The sequence below is a fragment of the Crinia signifera genome, chromosome 7 (genome assembly GCF_055691185.1).
Source record: "Crinia signifera chromosome 7, ASM5569118v1, whole genome shotgun sequence".
Classification (NCBI taxonomy): Eukaryota; Metazoa; Chordata; class Amphibia; order Anura; family Myobatrachidae; genus Crinia; species Crinia signifera.
Window position 1 is genome coordinate 95,502,380 of NC_139223.1, and position 13,338 is coordinate 95,515,717.

Genomic DNA, 13,338 nt, shown 5'->3' on the forward strand with positions numbered 1-13,338 from the left:
CATGGTTAAAAGCATTGTGTATAAGTTGACAGCAAGCTGAACATTCAACATAAAAATAGCTGGCATAACGTCCTTTGCTGGCCCCCTGAAAACCAAATCCAGCTTCCCCTACTGATTTAGCAGCTGGATACAAGAAACAGTTAGCTACATAGCTCCCCCGCTGCTTTATCTGCTTAACCTCCGAGTGCATGGTTTTTTAAAACCTAATGTGTCTAGCCACAGCGATTATAAGCCATCAAACTTAAGACAGCCCCAGCCTCAGCCTACCGAAAGACTGTTAAATAAATCACTGCAGTCCATCTACATATTAGCCTTTACTCCCCGCAATGGGGAAGACAGGGAATGCCACAGCCGCAGCAGCAAGACTGGAACCAAGACTGGGTTTGACCAATTTGTGGGTAGCCTAGGGTGGGTCGATGCCTGGAGAGAGAGAAACATAGGGGTAAAACAATTTTCTTGTTTCTCAACGTCCTATCAATCTTTCTCCAGGATCGACCTGATGCTGGTATCGAGGAAGTTGTTGCCTAAAGTTTCTAAGGTAGAATACAAGGCTAGAGGGATTTCAGATCACTCCCCAGTAGTTTTGGAGGTTATGGAGACAAAGGGAAGGGGGAAACAGTTCTGGAAACTGGACAGTAGGTGGCTGGATAAAATAGCAGATGTAGCGATATTGGAAAAACAGTGGATCGAATACTGGGCATTCAATAGAGGATCAGCACCCAACGCTATGGTATGGGACGCATTTAAAGCGTATATGAGAGGTACCCTAAAAAAAGTAATAGCTGATATTAAAACTCAGAGTAAAAGCAAAGTAACAGAGATGGAAACTCAATGTGTGGAGTTAGAGAAAGCTTATCTCAGGGACCAGTCAGAAGAAAAAAAAAACAGAATGGTTGGAGATGCAGAAAGGATGGGTGGATTTAATGGAAGAGGAAAATATAAGAACACTCCAACATAACTCCTACACAAGATACCCCAGTACTGACAAATCAGGGAAATTCCTAGCTTACATGGCCCAAAATGATAGCTCAACCAACAATATCACAAATATCATAGATGCTAATGGGGACACGGTGTACACAAATGAAGAAATAGGGAAAGCATTCACCAGATATTTCAATAAATTATATGAGTCACAACTTCTAGGTGGCCAGGAAGAAAGAGCTACTTTCTTAAACAACATAGAAATACCCTGTTTGGCCACAGAGCATAGGGAAGGGCTGGAGGCCCCTCTGACCCTGGAGGAAATAAGAGCAGCTATTAATACACTTCCAAATGGCAAATCCCCAGGGCTGGATGGTATCCCAGCAGAAATTTATAAAAAACATATCAATGTACTGGCCCCTATGCTTTTAGATACGCTAAACACCAGCTTCGAAAATAATGCCCTCCCTAGGTCAATGTTAGAAACAAAAATTGTTGTATTACTTAAAGCAGAGAAGGATCCCAAAATATTAGATTCATATAGGCCCATCTCTTTAATAGCGGTAGAAGCAAAAATCTTGGCAAAAATACTATCATTAAGATTAAATCCCCACTTAAGCAAAATTATACATGAGGACCAGACTGGTTTTATGCCAGGGAAAACCACAGCCCTGAATATACGCAAACTGTACACCCACCTGCAGACTCCTCACGATGATGACGCATACCCAGTGGTGGTGTCACTCGACGCGGTCAAAGCATTTGATGCGGTCGAGTGGCACTACCTCTGGGAAGTAATGCGCAGATTTGGGCTGGGGCCCAGATATATCAAGTGGGTGCAGCTGATGTATGCGAATCCAGAGGCTAGAGTGTCCATTAATGGTAACATAACCCAGCCTTTCTCTATAGGCAGAGGGACAAGACAGGGCTGTCCATTGTCGCCCAGCCTGTTTGCTCTCGCTATAGAGCCTCTGGCATGCATCCTGCGGAACCATCTGGGTATTCAGGGATATAAGAGGGGCAGCCATACGGATATAGTTGCTCTTTACGCAGATGACTTGTTGGTATTTTTGACAGATGGGGGCAAATTCATTCCAATCATACTTAAAATAATAGAAGAATTCGGTAATATCTCAGGTTTCAGGGTAAACTGGAGCAAATCTAGTATCCTCCCAATAGGCTCTGGGACCCAGATAAGACCACATATAAACTGTCCCCTTAAAATAGTTGATAGTTAAATACCTGGGGATTTGGTTCTCTAGGGATCCAAACGATTTTTCTAAACTTAACCTAGACCCCCTGGTGCTGTATCTAGGTCAGAAGACAAGACAATGGAGCAGGTTACCCCTATCAACTACGGGTAGAGTGAATTTACTGAAAATGATTATACTTCCAAAATTCCTCTACACTTTACAACATTCTCCCTGTTACATACAAAATAGCTTTTTTAGGAAAGTTAATAGCATGATATCCACATTTATATGGAACAACGCCCGACCTAAAATCAGTCTCCAGACCTTGATGAGGAAAAGAGATAATGGGGGGATGTCACTTCCTGATTTTAAACTTTACTATCTTGCTGGTCAAAATAAATCTATGACAGAATGGATGGAAGATTCAGGGAATGGGGATGGAATAAGAGAATTGGTAATGAAGAACAGAGTCGGTAAAGAAAAAATACCAGCGCAGATGCTAATCAAAGGGTATATAACTCAAAAAGACCCCCCAGTAGTCAAACAAGCCATTAAAATCTGGCGGGAGGTAAATAGACTCCTAGAGTTCCATCACTGGGATATAGACCACCCATTAAATGATGTAAAGGGGTTGCCTGAACTTAAATTTCTCTAGGTATCGGAGGTATGGGGAATACATGGGGTTATAACCCTAAATCAGGTATATCTAAATGGAGAATTCAAATCATTCCCACGATTGCAAGAGGAATTCTCCTTACCATCCTCTTATATCTTCAGATATTTACAACTTAAAAACGCTTTGGCTACGCAATTTAAAGGGAACAGCCCAGAATTCGGAATATCACCAATAAAGGCAATGCTAACAATGGGTGGAAACTCCCTTAAGATATCTAGGGTATATGAGCAATTGTTGCAAAATAAAAATGAAGATAAAATGAAGAATATAAAAGAGAAATGGGAATTAGACCTGGGGTCTATAGACCTAGAAGATTGGATATCTGTTCTAGCGTCAATACCCAAGAGTACAAACTCATTAAACATTAAAGTTCAACAAATACAGTTATTTGTACTGCACAGGGCGTATTTAACAACGGGGAGACTGGTTAAATTTGGGGCAATAGCAAGGGATAGGTGTCCTAAATGTAAAATAGCACCAGGCACCTTTTTCCATCTGATTTGGGAATGTGGCGTGATACAGGAATTCTGGACAAAAGTTAAAAAAATAATGGTAGAAATTGGGATGAGAGAAAGTATATTAACACCCAGATGTTGCATCTTGAACATAATGGAGGATGGGACAATAAATGATAAGAAGTGTAATTGCAGCCGCCCACAAAGAAGTGTAATTGCAGCCGCCCCCAAAGAAGTTTAATTGCCTCTCAGCAGTGGGCACCAGACCAGACAGGTAGATGAGGCAGTACTAGTTGAGTGTGTATCTGTGTTGGTCAGTTTAAAATTTAACAAGACCCCTACAGATGGCGCCGGGCTTGTCTTTGCTGGGGATGGCGGAGGACTCGCCACCCGCCATCCCCCGCCCCGCGCCATCTGTATGTCGGAAGGGGACGCGCGTGCACGAGGTGCACGCGCGTCCCGTTCCGACGGTGCTTTTGCCCGGGTCCCCGCCGGCTTCCCCGGGTCCCCGCCGGTCCACACCGCCCCCCCGCAGCCCCCCGCAGCCCTGCCCGTCTCCCTGAAGCTGGAGACGGGCAGGACTGCACCCGCCGCGCCGCCTCGCCGCCCGGCTATTGAGACGCTCGTGCGTGGGAGACGCACGAGCGTCTCATTCAGCCAGAGCGCCAGATTGCTGGCGGATCGCCAGGGACACGGTCCTGGCACTCCGCCAGCAATAATAAGGCCAGCTCCATCTGTATCTGGCTTGATTCTGATTGATTATTAATTAATTTTATGATGTGATTGATTCATGGTGTTAAAGTCGAGTTGCACACACGCCATTTTAGGATAGTATGGCCGCCATTTTGGTTCGCAGAGTTGCGCAAATAAAGTATACATACCCGAGTCTGTGTGACAAAGTGGACCAGAAGCGCAGCCATACTATTACACATAAATTCATAATGCCACTAACACTAAATAAAATATAGTTAATTAAAGGATTAGTGCACTACACATAGTTTAATTAGAAATACACGATTGTTTCTGTAACATGTTTGGTATCATTATGTTCAGTGTCCCGTACGCAGCATTCCAGTCGCAGCCAAATATTCGCAAGTCCCATGGTCTGATAATTACGGACAAAATACCTATTATATGTACTTTTATCATGTGCCCTGTGTGAGACAAAGGAATGCAGTTGTAACTAGTTTGTGTTGCTGTTTACGACCCCCGACGACATGCCAGCAAACAAAAGGACACCAAAGTACCCTTCCCCCCCCTGCACGTCTCCAAGCCAGATGTAATACCTTGCCCAATCACTGAGGACTGGACATTCGAACCCTGACCAATAGGAATGGCCTTTGTCCTCCCCCTTCTGACCCTATAAGATAGCCATCCCTGAGCTGGCACTTTCTTTTATTTTGGAACTGCTGATGAATCCCCTCACCATTAACCCGGGCTATAGTTCAATCTGAATATAGCGAGCTCCGACCGGACTGCGCTGTGCATATTTGAGACGGTAAACGGTTGCATTCCCTGTACTTTCTTTTATTGTATTGTTGGCTGATTGTATTCTGTGCCTGTTTTCTTTCCCTAGAAGAGTTTGATTTGTATATTCATTGTTAGACAATTGCATTACGTGTTACCCTGTGTTTTTCCTATTTCTGTAATCCCCTTTTGTCCATTAGGGACTAAATACACTATTTACGGAGTTCCTATCTCCTCACCTTTATACTGTGGTCTTGTCTATTATTCGCATCTAGCGATAAGGTGTATTACGGACATTGTCCTTAAAAGTGTATTCGCAGATTAGAGACTAGATTAGTACTGCGAAGGGATCTCCTATTAATGCATTGGTTCTTCCGTGTATAATACACGATAAAGGTACACTACGCTGCGCTGCGTTTTGTTCGCACGTAGCTAGGAATAAAGGGTACACAGGTTACGGACATAATACGTAACCTACGCTTTTCACTTATTGTTCTTTGATCATATATTTATCGGCATTGATAATGGTCAAAACCCCGTTTAACAACCTGCCTGATCCTGACCCTGATGTGCAGTTTGTCTCTGTGCTGAAAGATCCCAATCTCAAATGGCAGACTGAACAACCTGTGGATAGCCATATTTAAAAAAAAAATGTGTGGCAGCCCACTACAGGATACCCCCTGTGCACCTGGAGTGCCCCTGTGTCCCAAAGAAGTTTAATTGCAGCTGACCTCAAAGAAGTGTAATTGCAGCCGCCTCCAAAGAAGTTTAATTGCAGCCGCCCACAAAAAAGTTTAGCCGCCCAAAGAGAAGTGTAATTGCAGCCGCCCCCAAAGAAGTTTAATTGCAGCCGCCCACAAAAAAGTTTAGCAGCCCAAAAAGAAGTGTAATTGCAGCCGCCCAAAAAGAAGTGTAATTGCAGCCGCCCACAAAAAAGTTTAGCCGCCCAAAAAGAAGTGTAATTGCAGCCGCCCACAAAGAAGTTTAATTGCAGCCGCCCACAAAGAAGTTTAATTGCAGCCGCCCACAAAGAAGTTTAATTGCAGCCGCCCACAAAAAAGTTTAGCCGCCCAAAAAGAAGTGTAATTGCAGCCACCCACAAAGAAGTTTAATTGCAGCCGCCCCCAAAGAAGTTTAGTTGCCTCTCAGCAGTGGGCACCAGACCAGACAGGTAGATATGGCAGTACTAGGCACCAGATAGGTAGATAAGACAGTACTACTAGGCACAAGACAGGTAGATAGATACGTCAGCAATACTACTATTGTGCACCAGCAGAATTTATAATAATTAATTATTAGGTACTGCTTGGCAGTGGCACACGTCAGTGCACCAGCAGCATGTAATTATTTTTTACAGTCCCACACAGCACAAGTATTATTTTTGAATAAAATTAGATATACCTGTAGCAGCCTAGTATGTACTAGGTAGGTGCACTGTCAGTGGAATGAGTAACTAAATAATACTGGCAGATTCAGTGCAGGCAGCACCAGTGGACTATATATATTTATTTAATATAATTAATTATTAATATATAATAAATGGCACAGCACAGCACCAGAGGTAGGCCACAGCACAGAGACAGTAGTACTACAGGCAGGTACACAGTTAGACTGTTCTCCTAAGCAGAGGAGAACAGAGTACACAGCAGCACTGAGGGAGACAGCCCAAGCAAATAAAATAATTAATTACAGCACAGCACACCAGAGGTAGACCGCACAGAGGAGACAGTAGTACTACAAGTAGACAGTTAGACTACACAGCAGCACTGAGAGACAGCACCAGCGATTGCAAAATATTGCGCTCAAGGTCAACCTCAAGTTTAAGCCCCAGCAGAAGCACCAACACACCCTCTCCCAACCCACTACTTGACTGGATTGAAGATGGCGGGCTCGGCAGCCGCTTATAAAGCCTTGCGAAATCCGGCGCCGGGAGATGACGTTCTAATCACGCGGACGGACCCAAGTCAGGCGGAAATCTCCAAGCGCTGCTCGGAATCGGGCTCGGAATGATGACGTCCGTGGGGGCTCGGATCTCTGAAATCCGAGTCTGCACATCTCTAATATAGGCTTGTTATGGCGTTGCTATGGGAGCGGCGCTCACGTGGTGGGAGCCGTGGGCGTGCGCTCCTTATGTGACGTCATGACGGCTTGGTCGCGAGTGAGGTTTCCATGGGAGCGGCTGCGGCGTGAGAGAGACGCCTGCAGCTGCTCCCGGAGCCTGCTCAGACCGGGGCAGTGATCGGTGGTGGTGCCAGCATTGACACGCCGCTACCGCAAGCCAGCGTGGGTCCCCGGGCTGTGGGCGCTCGCACAGCAAGAGGGGTGTGCGCGCACGCCTGTGGGGCTTGTGCTGGTCGTCGGCCGGTCTCTGGTTACCATGACAGCGGGTCAGCGTGTGTGAGGCGGTGACGCTGCTGCTGTGCGCCAGAGCCGGCTGACGGGCGGTAAGGGGGTGTGTCTAGCGTGGCTGGGGTGGACTGGCGGCAATGGTGGAGGTATTTAAATGACAAACACTGCTGTGATGATTGTACATGTTTGAAAGTCTCTTGAGGAAGGGGTTGAGCCCCGAAACGGCCCGTCGAGGCGAATAAACTTCAGCTTGGTTTCATCTAAGTATTGCTGCAGTGACGTGCTTTACCCTTCTTGGGGGGTTCCTGTTTTCTATATATATATATATATATACTCTGTGGCTGGCGGCACTCTGCTTTAAATAAAGAAATATAGGAGACCTTGTGGTTTTCCGACGTTTCAAGCCTATTCCAGGCTTTTTATCAAGGTGCAAGAGACAATATGACAGGTGTAACAAACATACCTTTATAGTGATCTGTGCCCTCCACCTGCCCCCCGGCATCCGCCCGGTGAGTTGAATGATGTCACCATGAAGCGTCGGCCGCTGAGGCTGTGGTGGGATCACCTGATCTGCCCTTCAATATCTATAATAAAACATACGACATATCAAAAACATACAAAAATGCATAAAACCCAGTATTTAACCTACATTATACAAAAAACATTCTCACTATGGCCCTTATTCTGATCGGTGCGGCCGGATCAGATTATGCGGCCAGGACCGTGCGTGCGAAACCCCGCCTTACATACGGATCGCCAACTCCGTCCGTACGCGGTAAGAAGCTGGCCAAACGGACCGCACGTGTATTTTTTACGGAATACGCCTCCTCCATCTCAGGAACCTCCCCCATCATTCGATGGTCGCAGACCATCGAATGCAGGACCGAGTGCTCCACCAGCTCCCGCAACCTCAGACCACACGGACATTTTTCCATGCAAAAGCAGGGATCTGGGCGGGCAGCTGACATCCGGCGATGTCATATGTCCACCCCCTACACGTGTGTCACGGCCGCATTACCATACGTATGCCCAGCGTTTGCATGAAACGCGGGGCGTATGCATATGGTAATGAGCCCAAATAGCCCTTCACGCCCCTCTCCTCCCCCTGTTCCGAGTGTTCACATTTCATGCGGGATTTGGCCGTACGCCCCGCTCGCACATGCGCAGAGACGCCTCTGCACATGCGCAGACACAAAACATCGGCGGCACGAACGCACGCGGATATTACCGCACCGATCAGAATAAGGGCCTATGTAATGTAAGTGAAACATTACATAGTGAGAAAATACATTAAAACATGGAGTGCAAATTAGCGCTGTTTCAATGAAAGCTGCAGCACACGAATGGCTAAGTCACGTATCACTTGCTACAATGTGACCCGCTTAAATGATTCACAATTTGCACAGAACCAGACTGGACTAAACACGGGGCAATCCTGCTCGTTCTCTTGACAACATGTTGGATATGCCGAAGCATTATGCACTGATATTGATCTATAAAAAATATGAAAGACCGGCATGTTCGTTGAGCACCCTGGGGGCCAAAGTATCCAGTCGGTATATCCAGCGGCTCTCCGCTCTGAAAAGGGTTAAACCCCTATCCCCCCCTCTTTTGGGTCTGGGGATTTGCTCAATGATGCGATATCTCAGCGAAGATAATGAGTGTCGCGCCATGGCAAAGTGCCGTGCCACCGGCTGCTCACTCGTGCCAGCTAGAAGGGCATGTTTAATAGCCGATCTATGGGCTGCAGCCCTCTCTCTAAAGGTTCTGATGGTTTTACCAACGTAGTGTCTGCCACACGGGCAGCTGATCATATACACTACGTAGGTGGATGTACATGTGACCCTTTGCCTGATTTTAAACGGCTTACCGGAGGAGGGGTGATGGAACTTGTCACCTACCATCATGTAGGAACATGTGGTACACCCACTACACTTGAAACATCCCCCTTTAGGGGAACCAAAGAACGATGAAACCAGTCCTGTCGACACAGGCAATGTTGTTTTTAACAAGGAAATCTTTTAGATTTTTCCCCGATTTTTCCCCGTGTGTAGGCACACATGAGTTGCGAATCCTGTAGGGATCTCAATGATGGATCTGTGTGGATAATGGGCCAGTGATTTTTAGCCATTCTGTTAATGGCCCCACTTTTAGGATGATAGGCATTCACCCAAATGAATTTCTCTTGCTTTCTCGTTTTAGAACCACTTAATGCCTGTTCCCTGGTTAATGCCAGGGCCCTATCTTTGGCCCTAAGCAGGTCACTAAGCAGGTACCCCCGTTGGCTAAATTTCTCCACCATGGCCGACAATGTCCACTCCAGTTCTGTCGGTTTACTGACAATGCGGCGAACCCGCAACATCTGGGAAAATGGGCGACCCCGTTTTAACGGGGTGGGATGGTGACTGGACGCAAGGAGCAAATTGTTCCTGTCTGTGTGTTTACAGAAAAGGGAAGTGCTGACGACTCCTCCATTGTTGACAATGTTGACATCTAGAAACTGAATGTTAATTTTGCTGATGTTAAAAGTAAACTTCACAGGTGATATGGAGGTATTGTGGGACAGAATCAAATTTTCCAACATCTCATGTGGACCAGACCACAGGATCAGTAGGTCATCTATGTACCGTGTGTACAGCACAAGATGCCCACTGATCCTGGGGTCCTGAATGAACAACTGGTTTTCAACCACAAACATGTAGCTGTTGGCCAGCGATGGGGCCACGGAGGACCCCATCGCACAGCCGCAGAGATAATAACGATTATTGGACATGAAAAAATTGCGTTTGAGCGTTAAACCACGTAACTGCAAAAATAACTCAATGCTGGGTCCCGTATACAACGGGTTGTCAGTTATGAGCATCCGGACCGCCGCGAGTCCCCCCTCGTGTGGTATACACGTGTAGAGACTCGCGACATCCACGGTGCACAAAAGACACCCCTCCGGGAGACGGCCCAACAATTGCAACTTAGACAGTAAAGCATTGGTGTCTTTTAAGAAAGTAGTCTGGCCCTGCACACAAGGCTGCAAAAACCCATCCAGATAAATCGAGATGGGCTGGTACAGCGAACCCCGGGCAAAGATGATGTGTCTGCCACACTCTTGTGGACCTTGGGGATAGTATAAAGTAATGGGACCACAGGAAAGTCCGTAGTCAATGCATCTTTAATTTTGGAATCAATGAATTCTGCACGGCCCCTGCAGTATCGAATCCAACTCCTGTTTGTACCCGAGTGAAGGATCCGTCTGCAATGGTAGATACACACTTTGATCTGTCAATTGTCGGGAGATTTCGCGTAAATAATCAGCAGCATTTTGAATCACTAAACCTCCTCCTTTATCCTCCGGGCAGATCGTTATTGACGTGTCAGAACTCAAGGCTTTTAGAGCACGCCATTCTGCTGCAGAAAAGTTTGAGTTAGAAGCAGTTGATGACTTGAGAATGGCGGCGGTGTTATGTTCAATAAGCCTGCTGAAAGTTTTAATGGAAGGATTTGAGGATAGGGGATCAAACTTCAATTTCTTCCGGATTGCTGCTGGAATCAGATTAACATTCTCAATAGTGGATGCTTTGTCTTGAACAGGGCTGGTGCTAGGGTGTCCGGCGCCCTCCTGCAAACTGTAAATTTTGTGCCCTTCTACAGATGTGGTCCCGCTCATTCTACCCCTACCAACAAGTAGCTGCATAATGCTTGCAACTAGCCATAGCCTGTTTGTGGGAGCATATTCACCTTGCGATCTTATAGGAACGCTTATTGTGGCAAATGAGCTTTTAAGCTGACAAGGGACATATCTGAATGTCCTCTTGATATGTATCTTTACTGTTTTATAGTTTGAAAATGTGAAATGCTAGAAAGGGCAACTTGGACAGGGTGAGATTCAGTGGGTGACAGGAGAGAGATGTGACAGGTGAGAGGGAGGGAGTCAGCGGGTGACAGGAGAGAGATGTGACAGGTGAGAGGGAGGGAGTCAGCGGGTGACAGGAGAGAGATGTGACAGGTGAGAGGGAGGGAGTCAGCGGGTGACAGGAGAGAGATGTGACAGGTGAGAGGGAGGGAGTCAGCGGGTGACAGGAGAGAGATGTGACAGGTGAGAGGGAGGGAGTCAGCGGGTGACAGGAGAGAGATGTGACAGGTGAGAGGGAGGGAGTCAGCGGGTGACAGGATAGAGATGTGACAGGTGAGAGGGAGGGAGTCAGCGAGTGACAGGATACAGAAGTGACAGCCAGGAAGAGGCAGTGAGTGACAGGCAAAGCATTAATAAGAAAAAAAAAATAGTAGCATAACTTTGTTAATATGATACTACCCCCACCCCAAGCATCACATTGCTGCCATGAAACTAGCTGCCTCCTCCCATGCAGCACACATTATTAACATGGAAATACCACCCACCCCCACGAGCATTGATAACATACAGTAGGACTATCCCCAGTGACATGCCAGTAACACTCCCCTCCAGCATACATTGTCATTATGTCAGCACAACCCACCAACCCATCCCCCTCACCCCACCACACACACATACACACACACACAGCCCCACATTGGCTGTGGGGGGGGGGGATTTGCACAATGACCCCATCCCCTCTTTTATCTGCAGGAGAACTTACCTGAGACGCTGCTCCCCTGTCTGCAGCTGTTGAGGATGCTGCAGGCTGTCAGACTAGTAGCTGGGCTGCTCCTCAGTCCTCTCATGCATGCTGGCTCCTCCAGCGTGCGTGTGTACAGTCATGTGACTTTCTTTTCCTGCCTAAGCAGGAAGCAAACTCAGCAGAGCATTGGGAGGAGCTGCCCAGCGTCTGCAGTGAGAACATAAATATGCCACTGATGGGAGGGCAGTGGCCGCGGTGCTGCTGCCCCCTGTGTGTTATGTTGATTGACAGGTCAGGAGGCGCAGGGAGGATAGAGAAGGGGAGGGCACAAGTGATCATGCTAGACTTCTATAGGATTTTTTAAGCTGGCTGCCAGCGCTGATGCTTTGTAATAGTGTACAAGCGCAATGCAGATTGTGTAGCAGCAACACTACACTGCAGATCAGCATGGTGCAGAGCAGGGGGAGAGCGCCTCTCAAGCCTGGCGCCTCCCTGCTTTGCATACCTTGCTGAGTGGGTAGCGCCGGCTCTGGTCTTGAAAATGTTCTTTTAGTTTTAGCTGCCGATGCAGTTTAAACTGTTCAACTGATATGTCGTATGTTTTATTATAGTGATTGAAGAGCAGATCAGGTGATCCCTCCACGGCCTCAGCGGCCGACGCTTCTTGGTGACGCCATTCAACTCGCCGGGGGGCAGGTGGATGGCACAGATCACTATAAAGGTATGTTTGTTACACCTGTCATATTGTCTCTTGCACCTTGATAACAACCTGGAATATATATCTTATATATTTAGCCAGATCTGTCACTCATCCCGTGTAGCTAAGGTTCCCGCCCAGCGGCATACACAAACCCGCCCCCCCCCCTAGGGAAAAGACCAGTGTTTTATGTGTGTAACGTTTTCATGTGTATAACGTTCCACCCCCTTGACATCACCTCCCCTCGCCCAGCCAGGGCTACAGTACACACCCACCATCCACCATTACTCCACAGCCACCATCCACCATTATTCCTGCACCCCCCCTCTGGACCCCCGTGACCCCCCTCCCACGATTCGCGGGCCCCCCTCCTGCGAATCGCGGGACCCCTGCGACCCTCCTCCCGCGATTCGCGGGACCCCCGCGCCCCCCCGCGATTCGCGGGAACAACGCTACCCCCCTCCCGCGATTCACGGGACTCCCGCGGGACTCCTGCGACCACCCTTTCGCGATTCGCAGGACTCCCGCGACCCCCCCTTCCAGCGATTTGCGGAACCCCCTACCGCAATTCGCAGGATCCCCGCGACCTCCCCTCCCGCGATTCGCGGACCACCCCCCTCCTCCCGCAATTCACGCCCCCCTGCTGCAATTCTAGCCCCCACGATTTGCGGACCCCCGCCCCCTCCCGCGATTCCCCTGACCCCCGTGACACCCCCTCCCGTGATTCGCGGGACCCCCGTGACCCCCCTCCCGTGATTCGCGGGACCCCCGTGACCCCCCTCCCGTGATTTGCGGGACCCCCGTGACCCCACCTCCCGCGAATCACGGGACCCCCATGCCCCCTCCACGATTCGCGGGTCCCCAGCAACACACCCTCCCACGATTCGTGGGACCCCCGTGACCCCCCCTCCCGCAATTTGCGGACCACCGCCCCCTCCCGCTGTTCATGGCACGATTCTGTACGATTTGCGAACCCCCCTCCCGC